Here is a 24,839-nt window from a genome sequence, read left to right as displayed (position 1 = left end):
TAACCCTTAATCTGCCGAGCGGACGCAACCGCTATTATAATAAAGTTATTAACCCCTAATCCGCCTAACTCCCGCCTCAATAACCCTATAATAAATAGTATTAACCCCTAATCTGCCCTCCCTAACATCGCCGACACCTAACTTCAAACATTAACCCCTAATCTGCCGACTGGAGCTCACCGCTATTCTAATAAATGTATTAACCCCTAAAGCTAAGTCTAACCCTAACACTAACACCCCCCTAAGTTAAATATAATTTAAATCTAACGAAATAAATTAAGTCTTATTAAATAAATTATTCCTATTTAAATCTAAATACTTACCTGTAAAATATGTCCTAATATAGCTACAATATAAATTATAATTATATCTTAGCTATTTTAGGATTAATATTTATTTTACAGGCAACTTTGTAATTATTTTAACCAATTACAATAGCTATTAAATAGTTAATAACTATTTAATAGCTACCTAGTTAAAATAATTACAAAATTACCTGTAAAATAAATCCTAACCTAAGTTACAATTAAACCTAACACTACACTATTAATAAATAAATAAAATACAATTCCTACAAATAAATACAATTAAATAAACTAACTAAAGTACAAAAAATAAAAAAGAACTAAGTTACAAAAAATAAAAAAATATTTACAAACATTAGAAAAATATTACAACAATTTTAAACTAATTACACCTACTCTATGCCCCCTAATAAAATAACAAAGACCTCCAAAATAAAAAAATGCCCTACCCTATTCTAAATTACAAAAGTTCAAAGCTCTTTTACCTTACCAGCCCTTAAAAGGGCCCTTTGCGGAGCAGGCCCCAAAGAATTCAGCTCTTTTGCCTGTAAAAAAAACACATACAATACCCCCCCAACATTACAACCCACCACCCACATACCCCTAATCTAACCCAAACCCCCCTTAAATAAACCTAACACTAAGCCCCTGAAGATCTTCCTACCTTGTCTTCACCATGCCAGGTATCACCGATCGTTCCAGGCTCCGAAATCTTCATCCAAGCCCAAGCGGGGGCTAGACATCCATCATCCGACGGCTGAAGAAGCCCAGAAGAGGCTCCAAAGTCTTCATCCTATCCGGGAAGAAGAGAAGATCCGGACCGGCAACCATCTTCTTCCAAGCGGCATCTTCTATCTTCATCCGATGAGGACCGGCTCCATCTTGAAGACCTCCACCGCGGACCCATCTTCTTCTTCCGACGACTTCCCGACGAATGACGGTTCCTTTAAGGGACGTCATCCAAGATAGCTTCCCTCGAATTCCGATTGGCTGATAGGATTCTATCAGCCAATCGGAATTAAGGTAGGAAAATTCTGATTCAGAATCAAGTTCAATCCGATTGGCTGATCCGATCAGCCAATCAGATTGAGCTTGCATTCTATTGGCTGATCGGAACAGCCAATAGAATGCGAGCTCAATCTGATTGGCTGATTGAATCAGCCAATCGGATTGAACTTGATTCTGATTGGCTGATTCCATCAGCCAATCAGAATTTTCCTACCTTAATTCCGATTGGCTGATAGAATCCTATCAGCCAATCGGAATTCGAGGGACGCCATCTTGGATGACGTCCCTTAAAGGAACCGTCATTCTTCAGTTGGACGTCGTCGGAAGAAGATTGGTCCGCACTGGAGGTCTTCACGATGGAGCCGTTCCTCATCGGATGAAGATAAAAGATGCCGCTTGGATCAAGATGGTTGTCGGTCTGGATCGCCTCTTCTTCCCGGATAGGATGAAGACTTTAGAGCCTCTTCTGGACCTCTTCAGCCGCCGGATGATGGATGTCTAGCCCCCGCTTGGGTTGGATGAAGATTTTGGAGCCAGGACCGATCGGTGATACCCGGTGAGGTGAAGATAAGGTAGGAAGATCTTCAGGGGCTTAGTGTTAGGTTTATTTAAGGGGGGTTTGGGTTAGATTTGGGGTATGTGGGTGGTGGGTTGTAATGTTGGGGGGGGTATTGTATGTGTTTTTTTACAGGCAAAAGAGCTGAATTTCTTGGGGCATGTCCCGCAAAGGGCCCTGTTCAGGGCTGGTAAGGTAAAAGAGCTTTGAACTTTTTTAATTTAGAATAGGGTAGGGCATTTTTTTATTTTGGGGGTCTTTGTTATTTTATTAGGGGGCTTAGAGTAGGTGTAATTAGTTTAAAATTGTTGTAATATTTTTCTAATGTTTGTAAATATTTTTTTATTTTTTGTAACTCAGTTCTTTTTTATTTTTTGTACTTTAGTTAGTTTATTTCATTGTATTTATTTGTAGATATTGTATTTAATTAATTTATTGATAGTGTAGTGTTAGGTTTAATTGTAGGTAATTGTAGGTATTTTATTTAATTAATTTATTGATAGTGTAGTGTTAGGTTTAATTGTAACTTAGGTTAGGATTTATTTTACAGGTAAATTTGTAATTATTTTAACTATTTTAGCTATTAAATAGTTCTTAACTATTTAATAGCTATTGTACCTGGTTAAAATAAATACAAAGTTACCTGTAAAATAAATATAAATCCTAAAATAGCTATAATATAATTATAATTTATATTGTAGCTATATTAGGGTTTATTTTACAGGTAAGTATTTAGCTTTAAATAGGAATAATTTATTTAATAAGAGTTCATTTATTTGGTTAGATTTAAATTATATTTAACTTAGGGGGGTGTTAGTGTTAGGGTTAGACTTAGCTTTAGGGGTTAATACATTTATTAGAATAGCGGTGAGCTCCAGTCGGCAGATTAGGGGTTAATGTTTGAAGTTAGGTGTCGGCGATGTTAGGGAGGGCAGATTAGGGGTTAATACTATTTATTATAGGGTTATTGAGGCGGGAGTGAGGCGGATTAGGGGTTAATAACTTTATTATAATAGCGATGCGGTCCGGTCGGCAGATTAGGGGTTAATAAGTGCAGGCAGGTGGAGGCGACATTGTGGGGGGGGCAGATTAGGGGTTAATAAATATAATATTGGGGTCGGCTGTGTTAGGGGCAGCAGATTAGGGGTACATAGGGATAATGTAAGTAGCTGCGGTTTACGGAGCGGCAGATTAGGGGTTAAAAAAATATGCATGGGTCAGCGATAGCGAGGGCGGCAGAATAGGGGTTAATAAGTGTAAGGTTATGGGTGTTTAGACTCGGGGTACATGTTAGGGTGTTAGGTGCAGACGTAGGAAGTGTTTCCCATAGCAAACAATGGGGCTGCATTAGGAGCTGAACGCGGCTTTTTTGCAGGTGTTAGTTTTTTTTTCAGCTCAAACAGCCCCATTGTTTTCTATGGGGGAATCGTGCACGAGCACGTTTTTTAAGCTGGCCGCGTCCGTAAGCACCGCTGGTATCGAGAGTTGAAGTTGCGTTAAATATGCTCTACGCTCCTTTTTTGGAGCCTAACGCAGCCATTCTGTGAACTCTCAATACCAGAGGTATTTAAAAGGTGCGGCCAGAAAAAAGCCAGCGTTAGCTACGCGGGTCGTTACCGACAAAACTCTCAATCTAGGCGTAAGACAGTGAGATAAAAGTAGGATTTCTGTGTTTTAGAAATCAGCCTATGAGCCTACCTAGGTTTAGCTTTTATCAAAAAATACCAAGTGAAAAAAGCAAAATTGATGATAAAACTATGAAAGTTTAACTTGGACTTTACTGTTCCTTTAATGTGTTTATATAAATCAGTCCCAAATTATGGAAATGTTGATTGGAGAATTTAAAAACCTCCAAGACAATGAGAGACAGCAATAATAAAGTTTCTGTAACACAACTTTTGGTTAAATTTGGGTGTTAGCCATACTCACATATTCCAGAGCTTATAAGTAAGCTCTGAGTTTAAAATCTCATTGAGACTTCACAAAGCAGACACAGAAGTGGAACCTTGGCTTGCCATAAAGACTTTTATTGTAAGTTTGTGTACAATCACCAGGGTTTACAACAAGGATTAATCAAAACAAAAACCTCTGCATACATACATAGACTGTTACTATGAACATTGTCCCCGAGTTGCGGTACAACAGTTCAGAAGGTAAGTCCCCGCCCTTTCTGTGATGTCTCAATGTTACGTATCCGACGTACTTTTCACTTGGCTTTGTCAAGAAGTTGGAGCATCACTAGTGCTAAATTGACAAGCTCTAACAAATTAGAGCATGTAATTTCTTCACTGCAATGGCCCTTTAAAGGGACTCTAAACCCATTTTTTTTCTTTTATGATTCAGAAAGAGCATGAAATTTTAAGCAACTTTCTAATTTACTCCTGTTATCAATTTTTCTTCATTCTCTTGCTATAGTTATTTAAAAAGCAATGAATGTGATGCAAAGGAGCCGGCCCATTTTTGGTTGAGAACCTGGGTTATGCTTGCTTAATGGTGGGTAGATGTAAGCCTCCAATAGACAAGCGCTGTCCCTTTAACTGCTACCATTTGCTATAGTAATATGTTTGAATAATACTTCTGAATCTTTCTCGAACTCTGAGTTGTTTTTCTTACCAACCTGTAAATGCACATAACTGAACTATTTCATGCATAGAAGATTTGCAATTACCAGCTGGCAAATAAAAATCCCAGGGTTCAAAATGCAAGTAAACCAATAGTGGAAGTTGTGAAACAGATTAAACAGTTTAAACTGCAAGGAACAGAGTTCATAGACACTGGTTAATGATTTATTCAAGAATACATTTTAGCAAAAAACAAAAAGAAACATATAAAGAATTATTTCTCATTGTTCTCTTTTGAATTGTTAGAAATGCTACTAATTTATCACAAATTAAAGGTGAATATGTGGTAGGTAATAGTAATTCTAGGCAAATGTTTTTTTAAAGCGGAAAAAATACTAAAAAAACAATTTGCTGGAAATATTTTTTTACACTTGAGGTGTAATACCCAACAGCAAGAGAATTAAAGGGCCATTAAACCCACAAATTTTCTTTCACGATTCAGATAGAGAATACAATTTTAAACAACATTCCAATTTACTTCTATTATCTAATTTGCTGCAATCTTTAGATATCCTTTGTTAAAGAAATAGCAATGCACATGGGAGAGCCAATCACATGAGGCATCTATGTGCAGCCACCAATCAGAAGCTACTGAGCCTATCTAGATATGCTTTTCAGGAAAGAATATCAAGAGAATGAAGCAAATTAGATAATAGAAGTAAATTAGAAAGTTGTTTAAAATGGTATTCTCTATCTGAATCACGAAAGAAAAAATGTGGGTTTAATGTCCCTTTAAGGAATCCAAAACATAAATATATGTATTTACCAATTAGTAAAAATGCATGAGACTGTGAGACAGTGAATACTGTTTTTTAATGAATAGTGAGAAATATATAGTTTTATCCATATTTAACATGTTTTATATTACAACTAGAGAGCTAAGTAGTAATTGTAAAGGGAAATGAAAGTTAAAATTAAACTTTCATGGTTTAGATGGACATTGTGATTTTAAGAGACTTTTTAGTCTCTTAAAATCACACTACAGGGAGCTAGCTGGTGATTGGTGACTACACACATGCCTCTTGTCATTGGCTCACCAGATGTTCATGTAGCGCATAGTAGTGCATTGCTTTGCAGGGCTTAAACAAACACACCTAGATTACGAGTTTTGTATTAACAGGGGTGTGATGCTAACGAGCAGTTTATGCTCACCGCTCACTTGCAGGCAGAGCTGGTATTACGGGTTTTTACAAACCCGGCGTTAGCCGCAAAAAAGTTAGCAAAGAGCAAAATTTAGCTCTACATCTCACCTCGGTAAAACGTGCTTGTGCATGATTTCCCCATAGGAATCAATGGGGGAGAGCCGGCTGAAAAAAACCCTAACACCTGCAAAAAAGCAGCGTTTAGCTCCTAACGCAGCCCCATTGATTCCTATGGGGAAATACTTTTTATGTCTACACCTAACACCCTAACATGAACCCCGAGTCTAAACACCTCTAATCTTACACTTATTAACCCCTAATCTGCCGCCCCCAACATCGCCGACACCTGCATTATATTATTAACCCCTAATCTGCCGCTCCGGACACCGCCGCCACCTACATTATACTTATGAATTCCGATTGGCTGATAGAATTTTATCAGCCAATCGGAATTGAAAGGACACCATCTTGGATGACGTCACTTAAAGGTACCGTCATTTAGTAAGAAGACTCCGAATGAAGAGGATGCTCCGTGTCGGATGTCTTGAAGATGGACCCGCTCCGCGCCGGATGGATGAAGATAGAAGATACCATGGGTGATGACGTCTCACGGTAGGGTGATCTTCAAGGGGTTAGTGTTAGGTTTATTTAAGAGGGGGATTAGGTGGGTTTTAGAGTAGGGTTGGTTGTGTGGGTGGTGGGTTTTAATGTTGGGGGGGGGATTTGTACTTTTTTTTCCAAGTAAAAGAGCTGATTACTTTGGGGCAATGCCCCGCAAAAGGCCCTTTTAAGGGCTATGTGTAATTTAGTGTAGGGTAGGGCTTTTTTTTGGGGGGGGATTTTATATTTTGTTAAGAGGTTTAGAGTAGGTGTAATTAGTTTAAAAATCTTGTAATAATTTTATTGTTTTCTGTAATTTAGTGTTTTGTTTTATTATTTATTATTTTATTTAATTGTAATTAATTGTATTTCATTTAGTTAATTTATTTAATTATAGTGTAGTGTTAGGTATTATTGTAACTTAGGTTAGGTTTTATATTACAGGTAAATTTGTCTTTATTTTAACTAGGTAGTTATTAAATAGTTAATAACTATGTAATAACTATTGTACCTAGTTAAAATAAATACAAAGTTGCCTGTAAAATAAAAATAAACCCTAAGATAGATACAATGTAACTATTAGTTATATTTTAGCTAGCTTAGGGTTTATTTTACAGGTAAGTATTTAGTTTTAAATAGGATTAATTTAGTTCATTGTAGTAATTTTATTTAGATTTATTGTAATTATATTTAAGTTAGGGGGTGTTAGGGTTAGACTTAGGCTTAGGGGTTAATACATTTAATTTAGTGGCGGAGATGTTGTGGGCGGCAGATTAGGGGTTAATAAATGTAGGTAGATGGCGGCAATGTTAGGGACGGCAGATTAGGGGTTAAAATATTTATTTTAGTGTTTGCAATGTGGGGGGGGGCTCGGTTTAGGGGTTAATAGGTAGTTTATGGGTGTTAGTGTACTTTTTAGCACTTTAGTTAAGAGTTTTATGCGGTACCAGTCTTGACAGGAGAGGGTGTTCCGCTCACTTTTTGGCAGACTCGTAATACCGGCGCTATGCAAGTCCCTTTGAAAATATAGGATACGCAATTGACGTAAGTGGATTTGCGGTATTTCCGAGTCTGGACAAAAAAGTGAGTGGTGAGCCTGTCATTTCAAGACTCGTAATACTAGCGGGCGTTAAAAAGCAGCGTTGGGATCGGCCAACACTGCTTTTTAACCCTAACGCACAACTCGTAATCTAGGCGACAGTTATGTGCAAGTAATAGTGCAATAATAAAATGCTCTAGCTCATTACAATATTTTCATTTTTAACTTTTATGTCCCTTTAAGTATGTTTGAAAACTACCCCGTTGAAAGCTTTGTATGTGCACATACAGATACTATGGTATGATATTTATATAATGCACAGTTGTTTAGCCTGGTACACCACTAAGCTACCAATAATGTGTAAAACATTCTTAACTGGTTCATCTGGTTCATATTCACTCTATGGAACTAATGTATTTTTTATGGTATTGTGTATATCATTGTGTCCTCAAGTACCCCCAACAGGCCAGGTTTTAATTATAGCTGAACCAGTGCACAGGTGACAATCAGCTGATGGGTGAGAGCAGGTTAGTAAACATGGTGTTACTGATCAGCTGATTACTTCACCTGTGCACTCGTTTAGCTATAATGAAAACCTGGCCTGTTGGGCAAACTTGAGAACCGCGGTTGAGAAAAACTGTAAACTGTAGCACTCATCTTATTATTTTTAATGTGATTATAGGCCTTTTGTGTAAATAATAAAATACTATCTCTTACTCTCATACAGTTCATGATTTATTGTTCCTGTGCATTAGCTGCTTGTTAACATTGATAACATTTTCAATAAGATTTATTGCTAATATACATGTGAACAGCTGTTCAAACGTATTGTCCCCCATGTACTGAACCTGTTTTCAGGTGTTTACAAACTACATCTACATAGTAACATACATAGAAGATGAGGTTGAAAAAAGAGAGAAGTGTCACGCCGCGCCGCTCTAGCTGTTGCTAGGGGCGCAGTGTCTCCTTGCTTCTCCTTCCCTGCTCATTGCCAGGGGTTTTGTCGGGTCCGGATGCGTGCGGTGCTGACGTCATCGCCGCACGCTCCTGATGCCGGTGGGACCTTTGTGGCGCGAATCCTGCGTCTATGTAAGTTTCCTACAATGATCTGTCACTGCCCAAGTATAGGTGTTACTTTGTGTGGTCCTGGGTGTGATAGATCGTTGAATTAATTTACCTATTTGTGTATGATCCCTGCCTGTCTGACTACTCTGCCTGCTATACCCCTTAACTACTGCATTGATATACTGTTGCTGAACCATGCCTGTCTGACTACTCTGCCTTCTATACCCCTTAATTACTGGATTGATATACTGCTGCTGAACCCTGCCTGTCTGACTACTCTGCTTATTAACCCCTGTTGTTCTGGATTGCCTCTTTGTTGCCGAACCCTGCCTGCCTGACCATTCTAGTGGTTTGTCCTTGGACTGCTCTGCTGTTGCCGCTGAGAACTGTCCTGCCTGTGGTGAGTGCTGCCTTCCTCATCTTACTAACTTTCTCTGCACTAGGATATTCCCTATCATTCCGGCTCGACACCGGGATAACAAGACTACTTGCCGAGTTCAGTCTGATAGAGGAGTATCCCACGAACATTACAGTATACTTGGGCCATGGAGCCAGAGGAGGTGGCACAAGCTGTTTATCTTCAGGGACAGATGTTGGGAACCCATACCACACAGTTGCAGAATATGGTTTCCAAGCTAGAGGCTATTACCGCTCAACTCTCCTTACTAGTTACAGCGAGGAATACCGCTCCTGTTGTTTCACCACCAGTCCCTACTCCTAGTATTGTGACTTCTTCCTCTGCTTCTGGGAGTATACCCTGGATACCTTTGCCTGACAAGTATGACGGTACTACTGATTGCTGGGGCCTTCTTAACCAATGCAGGCTGCACTTCCGCAATGGTCCTCACACCTTTCAGTGTCACCATTCAAGGGTCACCTTTATAATTTCCTTACTAAAAGACAAGGCCCTAGCCTGGGTCTCTCCCCTTTTGGAACAGAACGCTCCACTCCTGCATGATGCTGATGATTTCATTTCTGCTTTGTCTGCTGTATTTGGGACTTCTGGCCGTACCTCTGCTGCAGAATATTCTCTCCTGGATCTTCCCCAGGGCAATAGAACTGCGACACAATTCGCCATCGAGTTTCACACCTTGGCACTTGAAACCACTTGGGATGGCAGTGCTCTCAAGGCAGCCTTTAGAGGGGTCTCCATGATTGCATCAAAGATGAACTCACTTATCGTGATATTCCTTCTTCTTTGGATGACTTTATAACGCTTTGTATCAGTCTGGACTCTCGCTTTCAGGAGAGACAAGCCAAGAGAGACAGAACAAGGAGGGTCCTTCCCTCCCGTCCTGCTCATCGACTCAATCCTCGACAGGCTAGGTGGGCCTTGTTCTTTTCCTGTTTTAACTTTGTGGTCTCTTATCTTCCTGGGACCAAGATCAAGAAGGCGGAGGCCCTTTCCCTCACTCAAGTGACTCCTCCGAAGCCCCTATTGAACACCTCATACCTCCCTCCTGTGTGGTTGCTCAACTAAATACCACCCTTCTGCAAAGATTGCAACGTGCCCAGTCTAGTAAACCTCTTGGAGCCCCGTGGCCTCAGATATCCTCTTTGTACCTCTGAACCTACACACCCCTGTGCTATCCTGGGCTCATGATAGTAAACTCTCAGGACATCCTGGTTTGACTAGGACTTTTAAGCGTCTTTCCCAACACGTATGGTGGCCTACTATGAAGTCTGATGCTCAGTATTATGTGAGAGCCTGCACAACTTGTGCTGCCAACAAAACTCCCCGATCCTTGCCTCCTGGCTTGCTCCAACCATTGTCCATTCCCAAACAACCATGGACACATAACAATGGACTTCATTGTGGACCTTCCTCCATCTGACCACCATACAGTTATCTGGGTTGTGGTGGATTGCTTTTTCAGACTGGCTCATTTTGTACCCCTAACCAAGCTGCTCCGGAGCCCTTGAGGGGCAGGTTCGCATAGCCTGCTTCCTGCAATTTAAGAAGCTACTTCTTCCACTCTATGCCACCTCTGAGGTGGCGAGGAGAAATCACGAAGAGCTCGCTTGCTCTTGGTGATTGACAGTCCCTTCTCTCACGTGATTGGTCGTTCGAGAGATGGCACAGGCTTTACACGCTTACTTGAGCGTGAATGATACATATGGGCAGCGGCGGATCCTGTTTGTCCGCTGCCCGTATATAGCAAAGGTGAGCAGACAACTTCTCGAGTTTAACATTAATTTAACATTTGGTATTCTAGACCCACAATTTTCACTAAAAAATACAAATTGAAAAATATGTAGCTGCTTTGCACTTTATGCAGAAACCAAGTAGGAATATAAAGCCCCTGTCTTAATTCTCTAAAGGAAGATTTTAGCTTGAGAACAGTGTGCCTTGTAAAGGGGTGCTCCCTGTTTTTGAACACAATAGATCTCACACAAAAAAATTGTAATGTAAAAATTGTATGAAACGAATAAATGAAATATTGAAATACAAATATGCAGTAAAAAATGTATTGCGTAATTGCATTACAAATCACAGACAAATAGTTTTGTAAAAAATCATATTTTAAATCGTATTTAAATTTTGCAGGAAAAAAAACATTTAAGGTGAACAGTATAAATTGTAATAAAACTATGGAGCTTGAAGGCCTGTGTTTCTGGCGAACCTTCAGGATCGCCAGAAACACCAGTTATGAATCAGCGGTCTAAAGACCGCTTCTCCATAACCTGTCTGCCTGCTCTGAGGATGCGGACAGACATCGCAGGAAATCAACCCGATCGGGTTGATTGACACCCCCTGCTAGCGGCCGATTGGCCACAAATCTGAAGGGGGGGCGTTGCACCAGCAGTTCACAAGAGCTGCTGGTGCAATGCTGAATGCGGAGAGCGTATTGCTCTCCGCATTCAGCGATGTCTGTTGGACATGATCCGCTGATCGGATCAAATGAGTTTCCCGCCTTTGCTAGGGGACAGAAAGTGATGAAACCCAAAAGTTTTCTTTCATGATTCAGATGCATGTAATTTAAAACTACTCCAGTCAAATTGTCTTTGTTGTCTTGTTATCCTTTCCATGGGAATTAAGCAAATTTGATAATAGAAGTAAATTGGAAAAAAAATTTAAAATTGGATGCTCTGGGGGGTAGTTATCAACGTGTCAACTTTTCTGCCTTCGCCGGCCCAATACGCCCGCCTAAGCTCGCCTACTATCGCCGCCGCGGACCTGAAAAAATTCGCCTAAGTTATCAATAAATCTGTCAAAAAGCGGACTGTGATAGTTATCACTCATCCGATCTCACTGCTCTTCGGCTTTTTGACAGCTTTATTGATACCCCTGTCACTAAGCACCCACACTAAACTACACTGTTCTACCCCCTATACCGGAGCCCCCTGCAACTCAATAAAGTTACTAACCCCTAAACCGCCGCTCCTAGACCCCGCCGCAACTCTTATAAATGTATTCACCCCTAAACCGCCACTCCCGGACACCGCTGCAACCTACATTATACCTAGTAACCCCTATCCTGCCCCCCTATACCGTTGCCCTCTATAATAAAGTTATTAACCCCTATCCTGCTGATCCCGCACCTCGCCGCAACTAAATAAATAGTTTAACCCCTAAACCGCCGCTCCAGGACCCCGCCGCAACCTATATTAAACTTATTAACTCCTAATCTGCCCCCCTACACCGTCGCCACCTATAATAAATGTATTAACCCCTATCCTGCCCCCCACTACACCGCCGCCACTGTAATAAAATTATTAACCCCTAAACCTAAGTCTAACACTAACCCTAACACCCCCTAACTTAAATATTAATTACATAAATTTAAATAATATTTATCTTATGAACTAAATTAATCCTATTTAAAACTAAATACTAACCTATAAAATAAACCCTAATATAGTTACAATATAAATAATAATTATATTGTAGCTATTTTAGGATTTATTTTTATTTTACAGGCAAATTTCAATTTATTTTAACTAGGTACAATAGCTATTAAAAAGTTATTAACTATTTAATAGCTTACCTAGATAAAATAAAGAGAAATTAACCTGTAAAATAAAAACTAACCTAAGTTACAATTACACCTAACACTACACTATACTTTAATAAATTATTTCTATTTAAAACTAAATACCTGTAAAATAAACCCTAAGATAGCTACAATATAATTAATAATTACATTGTAGCTATTTTAGGATTTATATTTATTTTACAGGTAACTTTGTATTTATTTTAGCTAGTTAGAATAGTTATTAAATAGTTATTAACTATTTAATAACTACCTAGCTAAAAGGAATACAAAATTACCTGTAAAATAAATCCTAACCTAAGTTACAATTAAACCTAACACTACACTATCATTAAATTAATTAAATAAATTAACTACAAATCACTGCAATTAAATACAATTACATAAACTAACTAAAGTACAAAAAATAAAAAAAGCTAAGTTACAAAAAAAAAAAAAAAAATAAGTTACAAACATTTAAAAAATATTACAACAATTTTAAGCTACTTACACCTAATCTAAGCCCCCTAATAAAATAACAAAGCCCCCCAAAATAAAAAAATGCCCTACCCTATTCTAAATTAAAAAAGTTCAAAGCTCTTTTACCTTACCAGCCCTTAAAAGGGCCTTTTGTGGGGCATGCCCCAAAGAATTCAGCTCTTTTGCCTGTAAAAGAAAAATACAACCCCCCCAACATTAAAACCCACCACCCACATACCCCTAATCTAACCCAAACCCCCCTTAAAAAAACCTAACACTACCCCCCTGAAGATCATCCTACCTTGAGTTGTCAGCGATGGAACTGAAGAGGAGATCCGGAGCGGCAGAAGTTATCCTCCAAGGTGCGCTGAAGAAATCTTCCATCCGATGAAGTGATCCTCCAAGCGGCGCTGAAGAAGTCTTCCATCCGATGAAGTGATCCTCCAAGCGGCGCTGAAGAAGTCTTCGATCCGGGCGATGTCATCTTCCAAGCGGGGTCTTCAATCTTCTTCTTCAGGATCCATCTTGCAGACCTCCGACGCGGAACATCCTGCTGGCCCGACGGACTACCGACGAATGAAGGCTCCTTTAAGGTACGTCATCCAAGATGGCGTCCCTTCAATTCCGATTGGCTGATAGGATTCTATCAGCCAATCGGAATTAAGGTAGGAAAAATCTGATTGGCTGAATGAATCAGCCAATCAGATTGAAGTTCAATCCGATTGGCTGATCCAATCAGCCAATCAGATTGAGCTCGCATTCTATTGGCTGTTCCGATCAGCCAATAGAATGCGAGTTCAATCTGATTGGCTGATTCAATCAGCCAATCAGATTTTTCCTACCTTAATTCCGATTGGCTGATAGAATCCTATCAGCCAATCGGAATTGAAGGGACGCCATCTTGGATGACGTCCCTTAAAGGAGCCTTCATTCGTCGGTAGTCCGTCGGGCCAGCAGGATGTTCCGCGTCGGAGGTCTGCAAGATGGATCCTGAAGAAGAAGATTGAAGACCCCGCTTGGAAGATGACATCGCCCGGATCGAAGACTTCTTCAGCGCCGCTTGGAGGATCACTTCATCGGATGGAAGATTTCTTCAGCGCACCTTGGAGGATAACTTCTGCCGCTCCGGATCTCCTCTTCAGTTCCATCGCTGCTCGGCTGAGTGAAGACAACTCAAGGTAGGATGATCTTCAGGGGGGTAGTGTTAGTTTTTTTTAAGGGGGGTTTGGGTTAGATTAGGGGTATGTGGGTGGTGGGTTTTAATGTTGGGGGGGTTGTATTTTTCTTTTAAAGGCAAAAGAGCTGAATTCTTTGGGGCATGCCCCACAAAAGGCCCTTTTAAGGGCTGGTAAGGTAAAAGAGCTTTGAACTTTTTAAATTTAGAATAGGGTAGGGCATTTTTTTATTTTGGGGGGCTTTGTTATTTTATTAGGGGGCTTAGATTACCTGTAAAATAAATATAAATCCTAAAATAGCTACAATGTAATTATTAATTATATTGTAGCTATCTTAGGGTTTATTTTACAGGTAAGTATTTAGTTTTAAATAGGAATAATTTATTAAAGTATAGTGTAGTGCTAGGTGTAATTGTAACTTAGGTTAGTTTTTATTTTACAGGTTAATTTCTCTTTATTTTAGCTAGGTAAGCTATTAAATAGTTAATAACTATTTAATAGCTATTGTACCTAGTTAAAATAAATTGAAATTTGCCTGTAAAATAAAAATAAATCCTAAGATAGCTACAATATAATTATTATTTATATTGTAGCTATATTAGGGTTTATTTTAAAGGTAAGTATTTAGTTTTAAATAGGATTAATTTAGTTCATAAGATAAATATTATTTAGATTTATTTAATTAATATTTAAGTTAGGGGGGTGTTAGGGTTAGTGTTAGACTTAGGGGTTAATAATTTTATTACAGTGGCGGCGGTGTAGTGGGGGGCAGGATAGGGGTTAATAAATTTATTACAGTGGCGACGGTGTAGGGGGGGCAGGATAGAGGTTAATAAATTGAATATAGGTTGCGGTGGGCTCCGGGAGCGGCGGTTTAGGGGGTAAACACTTTTTTTTAGTTGCGGCGGTGTAGGGGGGACAGATTAGTGGTGTTTAGACTCGGGGTACATCATGTTAGGGTGTTAGGTGCAGACATCTCCCATAGGAATCAATGGGATGTCTGGCAGCAGCGAACATGAACTTTCGCTATGGTCAGACTCCCATTGATTCCTATGGGATCCGCCGCCTCCAGGGTGGCGGGTTGAAAACCAGGTACGCTGGGTCGTAAAAGTGCCGAGTGTACCTGCTAGTTTTTTGATAACTAGCAAAATTAGTCAGATTGTGCCGCACTTGTGTGCGGAACATCTGGAGTGACGTAAGAATCGATCTGTGTCGGACTGAGTCCGGCGGATCGAAGCTTACGTCACAAAATTCTACTTTTGCCGGTATCTAGGGCTTGATAACTTAGGCGAATCAGCCTCGCCACAAATACGCTGCGGAATTCCAGCGTATTTGAGGTTGACGGCTTGATAACTACCCCCCATTGTCTCAATCACAAAGGAACATTTTTGGGTTTCATGTCCCTTGAACAGTGGCATTTTAAAGCAGTAGCTGAAATTTCTCAACCAGGTCTGGTGTATTCTCTAAACGTTTTGGCCCTGCAGACTTCAATGTTTAATCTTGCAAAATGAAAGGTGGTGAGAATGTGTAAAAATAAGTAAAACACTAATTTCCCTAATAGAAAAACACATGTATACAAAATATATATGTTTTTAAGATATTATGGGCTAGATTGCAAGTGATGCAATATTGCAGCCATACTAACTTTCGTGCAAATTACAAGTTGAAAGTAAACGGGTGCACTTGCCCTAGAGTAAAGTGCAAGGGGGAAAAATAAATGTGCACCAAACACGTAATAAATGCAGTAAAATAAAGTGTTACACTCATACAGGGAGTGCAGAATTATTAGGCAAGTTGTATTTTTGAGGATTAATTTTATTATTGAACAACAACCATGTTCTCAATGAACCCAAAAAACTCATTAATATCAAAGCTGAATAGTTTTGGAAGAAGTTTTTAGTTTGTTTTTAGTTATAGCTATTTTAGGGGGATATCTGTGTGTGCAGGTGATTATTACTGTGCATAATTATTAGGCAACTTAACAAAAAACAAATATATACCCATTTCAATTATTTATTTTTACCAGTGAAACCAATATAACATCTCAACATTCACAAATATACATTTCTAACATTCAAAAACAAAACAAAAACAAATCAGTGACCAATATAGCCACCTTTCTTTGCAAGGATACTCAAAAGCCTGCCATCCATGGATTCTGTCAGTGTTTTGATCTGTTCACCATCAACATTGCGTGCAGCAGCAACCACAGCCTCCCAGACACTGTTCAGAGAGGTGTACTGTTTTCCCTCCTTGTAAATCTCACATTTGATGATGGACCACAGGTTCTCAATGGGGTTCAGATCAGGTGAACAAGGAGGCCATGTCATTAGATTTTCTTCTTTTATACCCTTTCTTGCCAGCCATGCTGTGGAGTACTTGGACGCGTGTGATGGAGCATTGTCCTGCATGAAAATCATGTTTTTCTTGAAGGATGCAGACTTCTTCCTGTACCACTGCTTGAAGAAGGTGTCTTCCAGAAACTGGCAGTAGGACTGGAAATTGAGCTTGACTCCATCCTCAACCCGAAAAGGCCCCACAAGCTCATCTTTGATGATACCAGCCCAAACCAATACTCCACCTCCACCTTGCTGGCGTCTGAGTCGGACTGGAGCTCTCTGCCCTTTACCAATCCAGCCATGGGCCCATCCATCTGGCCCATCAAGACTCACTCTCATTTCATCAGTCCATAAAACCTTACAAAAATCAGTCTTGAGATATTTCTTGGCCCAGTCTTGACGTTTCAGCTTGTGTGTCTTGTTCAGTGGTGGTCGTCTTTCAGCCTTTCTTACCTTGGCCATGTCTCTGAGTATTGCACACCTTGTGCTTTTGGGCACTCCAGTGATGTTGCAGCTCTGAAATATGGCCAAACTGGTGGCAAGTGGCATCTTGGCAGCTGCACGCTTGACTTTTCTCAGTTCATGGGCAGTTATTTTGCGCCTTGGTTTTTCCACACGCTTCTTGCGACCCTGTTGACTATTTTGAATGAAACGCTTGATTGTTCGATGATCACGCTTCAGAAGCTTTGCAATTTTAAGAGTGCTGCATCCCTCTGCAAGATATCTCACTATTTTTGACTTTTCTGAGCCTGTCAAGTCCTTCTTTTGACCCGTTTTGTCAAAGGAAAGGAAGTTGCCTAATAATTATGCACACCTGATATAGGGTGTTGATGTCATTAGACCACACCCCTTCTCATTACAGAGATGCACATCACCTAATATGCTTAATTGGTAGTAGGCTTTCGAGCCTATACAGCTTGGAGTAAGACAACATGCATAAAGAGGATGATGTGGTCAAAATACTCATTTGCCTAATAATTCTGCACTCCCTGTATATACACTTTCTGATAAAAAAAATATTCTTATAAATATTAATAAAAAAAATGTAGTGTTAAAAAGTATATGGTATATGACAAGGTATTTGACAGGGAAGGGTTATAATGAGCCTCCTGCTCATGCCTTTTTTCCCCAGCAACATTTTCCTTTCTTGTAAGTTCTATTACATAGGAATCCTGACGGGTGTAAGGGAGGGCGCTTGCACCACCCTGGAAATTTGCTTTATGTAAATAGTTAAAGGGACATGAAACACAAATGCCTAGATTACGAGTCTTGCGTTAGCCTTAAAAAGCAGCGTTGAGAGGTCCCAACGCTGCTTTTTAACGCCCGCTGGTATTACGAGTCTGACAGGTACAGGTGTACCGCTCACTTTTTTTCCGCGATTTTAACATACCGCAAATCCCCTTACGCCAATTGCGTATCCTATCTTTTTAATGGGATTTGCCTAACGCCGGTATTACGAGTCTGGGCAAAAGTAAGCGGTACACCCTCTCATGTCAAGACTCCTAACGCATTTAAAAATCAGTAGTTAAGAGTTTTATGGGCTAACGCCGTAACATTAAACTCTTAACTAAAGTGCTAAAAAGTACACTAACACCCATAAACTACCTATTAACCCCTAAACCGAGCCCCCCCCCCACATTGCCGCCACTTAAATAAATGTATTAACCCTTAAACCACCGCACTCCCGCCTCGCAAACACTAGTTACATTTTATTAACCCCTAATCTGCCATCCCTAACATCGCCAACACCTACCTACATTTATTAACCCCTAATCTGCCGCCCCCAACGTCGCAGCCACTATACTAAATTTATTAACCCCTAAACCTAAGCCTAACCCTAACACCCCCCCAACTTAAATACAATTTAAATAAAACTAAATAAAATTACTATTATTACCTAAATTATTCCTATTTAAAACTAAATACTTACCTATAAAATAAACCCTAAGCTAGCTACAATATAACTAATAATTACATTGTATCTAGCTTAGGGTTTATTTTTATTTTACAGGCAACTTTGTATTTATTTTAACTAGGTACAATAGTTATTAAATAGTTATTAATTATTTAATAACTACCTAGCTAAAATAAATACAAAAGTACCTGTAAAATGAAACCTAACCTAAGTTACAATTACACCTAACACTACACTATAATTAAATTAATTACCTAAACTGACTACAATTAATTACAATTAAATTAAATAAACTAAAGTACGAAAAAAAACAACACTAAATTACAGAAAATAAAAAAATAATTACACATTTTTAAACTAATTACACCAATCTAATCTCCCTAATAAAATAAAAAAGGCCCCCAAAATAAAAAAATTCCCTACCCTATACCAAATTACAAATAGCCCTTAAAAGGGCCTTTTGCGGGGCATTGCCCCAAAGTAATCAGCTCTTTTACCTGTAAAAAAAAATACAATACCCCCCCAACATTAAAACCCACCACCCACACACCCAACCCTACTCTAAAACCCACCCAATCCCCCCTTAATAAAACTTAACACTACCCTCTTGAAGATCACCCTACCTTGAGACGTCTTCACCCAGGCGGGCACAAGTGGTCCTCCAGATGGTCCGAAGTCTTCATCCTATCCGGGTAGAAGTGGTCCTCCAGAGGGGCAGAAGTCTTCATCCGATCCGGGCAGAAGAGGACCTCCAGATGGGCAGAAGTCTTCATCCAGGCGGCATCTTCTATCTTCATCCATCCGGAGCGGAGCAGGTCCATATTGAAGCCAGCCGAAGCGGAGCATCCATCCAGACCGACGACTACCCGACGAATGACGGTTCCTTTAAATGACGTCATCCAAGATGGCGTCCCTTGAATTCCGATTGGCTGATAGGATTCTATCAGCCAATCGGAATTAAGGTAGGAAAAATCCTATTGACTGATGCAATCAGCCAATAGAATTGAATTTCAATCCTATTGGCTAATCCAATCAGCCAATAGGATTGAGCTCACATTCTATTGGCTGTTCCAATCAGCTAATAGAATGCAAGCTCAATTCTATTGGCTGATTGCATCAGTATGACGCAATTCCTTTGTGCCTCTTGCCTTTTTCTATGTCAGAGGGCTATGCTGTTTGCATTTTTTTCCCATTCCTGAAACTGCCAAATAAAGACGTTTATAATTTTGCTTTATATGTTGTTTTTTTCTCTTACATTTGCAAGATGTCTCAATCTGATCCTGTCTCAGAAACCACTGTTGGAATCCTGCTGCCTGATCACAGTTCTACCAAAGCTAAGTGCATTTGTTGTAAATTTGTGGAGATTATATCTCCGGCTGTGGTATGTAATAGTTGTCATGATAAGCTTTTACATGCAGAGAATGTGTCCATCAGTAATAGTACAATGCCTGTTGTTCCTTCAACATCTAATGTACATGATATGCAATTCAGAAGGCTTTGTCTGCCATCCCGCCTTCAAACAAACGTAAAAGGTCTTTTAAAACTTCTCATAAAGTTGATGAAATTTCAAATGACCGACAACATACTGAATTATCCTCCTCTGATAAGGATCTATCTGATTCAGAAGATCCTTCCTCAGATATTGACACTGAAACATCTACTTATTTATTTAAAATGGAGTTTATTCGATCCTTGTTAAAAGAGGTGTTGATTACATTGGATATTGAGGAAACTAGTCCTCTTGATATTTAAACTAGTAAACGTTTAAATTCTGTTTATAAACCTCCTGTGGTTACTCCAGAGGTTTTTCCAGTTCCTGATGCTATTTCTGATATTATTTCTAAGGAATGGAATAGGCCTAGTACTTCTTTTATTCCTTCTTCAAGGTTTAAAAAATTGTATTCTTTGCCAGCAGTTAAATTGGAGTTTTGGGAATAGATCCCCAAAGTTGATGGGGCTATTTCTACTCTTGCTAAATGCACTACTATTCCTATGGAAGATAGTACTTCTTTTAAACTTGAATCTTATCTAAGGAAAGCTTATTTATATTCTGGCCATCTTCTCAGGCCTGCCATTTCTATGGCTGATGTTGCAGCTGCATCAACTTTTTGGTTGGAAAGTTTAGCACAACAGGAAATGGATTCTGATTTGTCTAGCATTGTTCGTTTGCTTCAACATGCTAATCATTTTATCTGTGATGCCATTTTTGATATCATCAAAATTTATGTTAAATCTATGTCTGTAGCTATTTTAGCTAGAAGAGCTTTGTGGCTCAAATATTGGAATGCTGATATGGTATCTAAGTCTAGATTTCTATCTCTTTCTTTCCAAGGTAATAAGTTATTTGGTTCTCAGTTGGATTTGATTATTTCAACTGTCACTGGAGGGAAGGGAGTTTTTTTGCCTCAAGATAAAAGATCTAAGGGTAAATCTAAAGCTTCTAATCGTTTTCGTTCCTTTCGACAAAATAAGGAACAGAAACCTAATCCTTCCTCCAAAGAATCTGGTTCCAATTGGAAACCTTCTTCAAGTTGGAGTAAATCCAAACCATTTAAGAAACCAAAGCCAACCCCCAAGTCCCCATGAAGGTGCGGCCCTCATTCCAGCTCAGCTGGTAGGGGACAGATTAAGATTATTCCAAGACATTTGGGCAGATTGTGTCCAAAATCAATAGATTCAAAGTATTGCCTCTCAAGGGTACCGAATAGGATTCAGAGTAAGACCTCCTGTGAGTAGATTTTTTCTCTCACGCATCCCAGCAAATCCAGTGAAGGCTCAGGCTTTTCTGAAGTGTGTTTCAGACCTGGAGCTTTCAGGGGTAATCATACCAGTTCCGTTTCAGGAACAGGGTCTGGGGTTTTATTCAAATCTATTTATTGTTCCAAAGAAAGAAAATTAATTCAGACCAGTTCTGGATCTGAAACTTTTTAATCGTTATGTATGAGTGCCAACTTTCAAAATGGTGACTATAAGAACTATTCTGCCTTTTGTTCAGCAAGGGCATTATATGTCCACAATAGGCTTACAGGATGCATATCTTCATATTCCGATTCATCAAGATCACTATCAGTTTCTGAGATTGTCTTTTCTAGACTAGCATTACCAATTTGTCGCTCTTCCATTTGGCCTAGCGACAGCTCCAAGAATCTTTTCAAAAGTTTTCTGTGCCCTACTCTCTGTAATCAGAGAACGGGGTATTGCAGTGTTTCCTTATTTGGACGATATCTTGGTACTAGCTCAGTCTTTACATTCTGCAGAATCTCACACAAATCAACTAGTGTTGTTTCTTCAAAGACATGGTTGGTGTCAGGATTCCATTTCATGTTTTACTTCTCTCACTTCTCATCACATGGTTCTCTCACTTTCATGTTACTTAAGGCTCCACCTGTCAGCAAACAGGTGCTTAGTTATTTTCATTAGCAGGAGTAACAGCTTACACACAGTCTCTGAGCTGCATTGTTTTTCTCAAACCAACTGCTTTCACAAAGGACTGTTTGCTTGGATTACTCTGTACTATTTTCTACAAGGATTACATCTCCTGAAATATCCTGTTTGCATCCTTGGACTTACAGCTAAATTACCTCTTAATTTTATTCCTTGCATACTATTTGAGAACTTAACTGCTGAATTGCTATTGTACACTTACAGCATCACTCTTAATTTAACTGGAGCTGACAGGCACTGCAGTTTTCTAAATAACTCTGCACACTATTTCATACTGGGGAATCAATGTCTCCTTTCTCACTTCATAATATATATGCTGCTTTAAGAACAAGACTTTGAGCTTTAAGTTTCAAGCTTGAACTGAAGAGGATTTAACTATTTCAAAAAAAAAACTGTTACTTGGTTTTGCAACTGCAAGTCTGGGCATCTTGCCAAATTCCTCTCTTACTCTGCAGCAGTTGCTCTCAATAAACACAGTTACAAAGTTGCAGCTACAAGACAATTGAAGCATTCTCTGTGACTTGTTAAAAGTATATCTCTTGCAAACCAAGCTTACTTCTTACAAGGATTAACCAACTCTCTCCTGCATTACATGTTTATTTAATGTAAGCTTAAAAAAGAATTTTTGTTCTCTCAAGTTCTTTAAATTAGAAGCATATTTTTCTTCTATCATTTTTTCATTATTTTTTCCATACTGTGCCAGTCTAACAGTATTGGAAATATTGTGCTTAGAAGGATTCATGTTGTGAAAGTACTAACAGCATTGAACCTCTAACTTAATATTAATTCACCACAGGTTTACTGGTCTATGCTCACCTAAATAGCCCAAAAACCCTGGTGATACAAAACAATAATTGATCTGCAGTTGCGTTCCACTTACATAGTTGAAATAGACTTTACAGTTGGAGGATTAATTTACCAAAAAGTTCTTTGATTCCTCAGACAAGGGTCACCTTTTTAGATTTTCAGATAGATTCAGTGTACATGACTCTGTCTCTAACAGACTAGAGACGATTAAAATTGGTTTCAGCCTGTCGAAACCTTCAGTCTCAATCATTCCCTTCACTAGCTATGTGCATAGAAGTTTTACGTCTCATGACTGCAGCATCGGACGCGATCCCTTTTGCTCGTTTTCATATGAGACCTCTCCAGCTTTGTATGCTGAACCAATGGTGCGGGATTATACAAAGATATCACAGTCCATACCATTAACTGGGTTATGTTTAGAGGATATCAGGAAAAAATTGGATAATATTAAGGTAAATAAAACTCCAGGCCCAGATGGAATACTTCTACGAGGAAGTAAGTAAAAAATCCGGGTTATGTTAGTATTGGGAGAGTCCTCCATTGAAACTGTGTTGTCGCACTCCAGTACCGGAGGTTGTCTAGCTTCATCTTCTGTATAAATCCCTTTGGCAGCAGCCCTCAGATCAGCGAACCCTATGTCCATTTTGCGGTCTAGCTCCATAAGTAGATCCAAGATGTTACTGTGGAACTCCTCCATCCTGTTGTCTAGAGGTGGTGATTAGTAGGGCCCACTATACCCGGTAAAACCGGGGGGGGGGGGGGGGGGGTTGAGAATGAAATCACAGGTCGCCTGTGTACCCGACTCGGAGTGCGGTATTTTTTTTTTAATGTTAGCTTGTTAGCTTTTTTTTTTTTTTAAATCATTTTTTTTATTGAGGTTGTGAGAAGAAATTCAACATACATAAAATACCAAAAAACATAAATGACAAAATCTATACTTCACAAATAATTTTTAAGTAATGGAAAAGTCAGGCAGTAAGTCTCTATAGGTAGACACTTTGAACCTCAATTTTATATTATTTTCTTAGGTGTGTTCCTCTATCGGCACTAAGGGTTACTCTTGAACACTACACAATTTATATGATCTGGGAGAGGAAATTGGCTTTGGGAATGGTCACTTTTGGACCTAGTTAAATAATAGAAAATTAGCAACTGAAATAAGAAATGCAATAATTGGGGAAAATCAACAGGCAAGAGCTGTTTTGGTTAAGATAAGGAGGGGGAAGGTGGGCCCTTGTTAGAAATTTGCATTATTTGGAGGGGAGGGAGTAAAAAAAAAAGATATTTAATATGATGGACACTATAGAATAGAATAATTAGGGTAGATAATGTTCTAACAGAAGTCTAGACCTGTATGCGTCTGTATACTCTGGGTATTGACTAACCCAGTAAGTGCTGAGTAGGGAAAATATAAAGACTGGGGGCTATTTAGGTAGTGCCATGGGTTATGCTGGGAAGGTGATAAGTAGAGTGGGTTCTAATAAATAGTGGTTTATGTGGAGCAAGTAGCAAAGATAATCTACAGCTATGTAAGTAACTTAATGCGAGAGAACTCTTAATGATAATAAGATACTATGACCTTGGTGTTAGGGGTACGACAGCCGACTACTCAACTGGGATAGGCTGGGGTAAACATTATTATGGCATGGATAATAGTTAGAGCCATATGGTAGGTGAGTTTAGTTAGGAATGGAGGCGGGATATCTAACACATTATTAGGCGTTAGGGATTACACTATCAATTAGACTCCAGACGATCAATGTAGAGTTCAGTAGTGAGTGGAACATATCAGGGTATTAAGCTACAGTGTTAACAGCTCTTTAAGAAGTCATGGAGTGCCTACTCCAAATTCATATATGTACCCTGGGCTTATCTAATGTTGGTTCTAAGGAGTCTGGAGGCTATAGAGTGACTGCAGTCTCGGGTCCTTTGGTCTATCTATACCTATTAAGGGTGACCTGATGATACATGTCTAACAATCAGAAACTGCCTCATCCCTGATTGCTTATAGTGAGCGTCTATGAGGTATGAACTGCAAAAGTGAACCATCTAACAGCCCATTGTGATAATATCTATGAGGTATAGGCTCGAATAAGGAAGTGAGATAACAGATGCCTCTGTAGAAAATCGCTAATGGATAGTTACAGAGTTAAAAGGCGTGTATCAGGATGTAAGCATATTACTAAATATAGAAGGTAGTTAAACTAGAATATACACTGGACCCTGATTTTCAGAGTGTATGCGTTAGGAAAACTTAAAGTATTAAACAGTGTTCATAAAGTCACATGCTTGGAGGCTTATGATTTCGCCACTTACTGTATTCGCAGCTATCCTACTCCTGACCGGGTTAAGTTTGTGAAGTCCCGTAC

This window comes from Bombina bombina, chromosome 1, assembly GCF_027579735.1.
Source record: "Bombina bombina isolate aBomBom1 chromosome 1, aBomBom1.pri, whole genome shotgun sequence".
NCBI classification, from domain to species: domain Eukaryota; kingdom Metazoa; phylum Chordata; class Amphibia; order Anura; family Bombinatoridae; genus Bombina; species Bombina bombina.
This window is presented reverse-complemented; position numbering follows the sequence as displayed.